Consider the following 1,962-nt stretch of genomic DNA (forward strand, 5'->3'; position numbering starts at 1 on the left):
CAAGGGATAGATAAACTAACTGCAAAACAATGGTCATGGGTTTGGGACTCCCAAAACCATCTTTATAAACCAAGATGTGGGCATAAGATTGATGTTGCCCCTAAATCACATAACCTCTGAGCACCAATGGCTTTCCCGATGGTGATTTGCAAGGCAAAGTTACCTGGATCTTTCAGCTTCGTGGGTAATTTGTTTTGAATCTTGGATGTGCACTCCTCAGTAAGTGCTACTGTAGCATATTCTTCCAAACGGTTCTCGTTTGCCACTATGTCTTTCACATACTTTGCATACTTTGGAACACTCTACAAAATATAAGAAAAAGGAAGGTTGACATGAACCTACTTCAAAAGCCCTAAAAATTTCTTGTAACTAGCTTTCTCTTGGTGCTTCTAAAGCCTTTAGTGAAAAAGTGGAGGTACAGTCTTCTTCTCCACTCTAGTTTCATTACTTACAGCTTTTTCTTCAACCATTTTCTCCATATTCTTTTTAGTATCATCATCATTAGCTCAAAGAATTACATGCTGAGGTTCCAGCTTCTTTAGCTGCAAACCGCTCCTAGTAGTGACTGTATTTACCTATTTTGGATTCATCTCAGTATTACTAAGTAGACCTCCCTAAGGTTTAATATTTTGCGCTCATGGAATCTGACCAATTTACAACTCTAAATTCTTCATAATTAATTATTGATTCTTTATATCTACTACCAACTGTGCTTGAGATACTATCACATATTTCAACAACTCTTCCATATTGCTTGTTTGAGCTATGGCTTGATTACTCTGAACTTGCTACTGTTGATTCTATTGTATTAGCCCTTGTATTGATTGTTTTTCTGTGCCTAGATTTCGCACCATGAGAAATTTTGATGATTTCTCCAATTCAAATTATAAGTGTTACCATAGTTCTGCTGAACTTAATGATTAGAATTCCCCATATAATTGACATAATTAAGATTAACCGCACAAGCATCTGCTACATGCTCACTTCTTCCACAAATCTCACATTATGTACTCTCCTGTTGAACTGCATTAGTTGTTGTTGCCGGCTGTGTAACCACCAACATCATACTACTAAACTGATTAGTTATCTGATTTGGTAGTGCAACTAGCTGAGCTAATAATGTAGTAAATTTATATACCTCTAATACACCTGTAACCTTCTTAGGAGCACTCCTTGAGTCATCATTCCACTCATCATTCTCTTGTGAAATCTGATTCAGCAGTATATATAATTCATCATAAGTCTTCTCGTAAGCTTGCCCACCTACTGAATCCAAGAGAATCTTGGTGTTGGGCTCAAGACCCTCTATGAATGTATGAACTAGTAAATCATTAGACTGATGGTAGTGAGGGCAATTTCTAAGCATACCCTTAAATCTTTCCCAAGTTTGGTAAAGATTTTCTCCTTATTTTTTCTTGAAACTCAGAATCTCGCTTCTCAAGCATGTTGTCTTCCCTGATGGAAAGAATCTTATAAGGAATTTTTAAGCCAGATCATCCCAAGAAGTGATGGAGTTTGGTGGTTCAGCATATAACCACCTCTTTCCTTCCCTAATTATATAAAAGGGGAAGAGTTCCATTTTGACATAATCAGTAGATACCCCAGTAGGAATATAGGTATCACTGATTTCTAAGAAAGTTTGTATGTGCTACTGAGGATCTTCATGTGAGAACCCACCAAATTGTCCACTCAAACACAATAGTTGTACCATATTTTGCTTTAATTCAAACCAACCACCCGCCTCTATATTACAGATGCAATTAGTAGTATGGTTTGTAAGTGGGATTTCCACTTCACAAATAAATCTAACTGCTACTTGAGCAGGGGCAACTGGAATTACTGGAGCTGGACCACGTGCAACATTTGGATCAATTAGATTAATGAGATTAGGATCTCTTGGCTCTGCCATTTGAACTTGCTGAATTGGATAGTGTGCTCTTAGCCTCTGATGAAATTCTTTTT

At 37.2% G+C, this 1,962-nt stretch overlaps 1 non-coding gene across 1 annotated transcript; it reads left to right on the forward strand.

Annotated features, from left to right (window-relative positions):
* The first annotated feature begins 1,337 nt into the window (after positions 1-1,337).
* Positions 1,338-1,444, forward strand: LOC124897404. The gene has a single exon (XR_007054125.1). It is a non-coding gene; the product is annotated as a small nucleolar RNA R71 (small nucleolar RNA).
* Positions 1,445-1,962: the final 518 nt, after the last annotated feature.

The sequence above is a fragment of the Capsicum annuum genome, chromosome 3, assembly GCF_002878395.1.
Source record: "Capsicum annuum cultivar UCD-10X-F1 chromosome 3, UCD10Xv1.1, whole genome shotgun sequence".
NCBI classification, from domain to species: domain Eukaryota; kingdom Viridiplantae; phylum Streptophyta; class Magnoliopsida; order Solanales; family Solanaceae; genus Capsicum; species Capsicum annuum.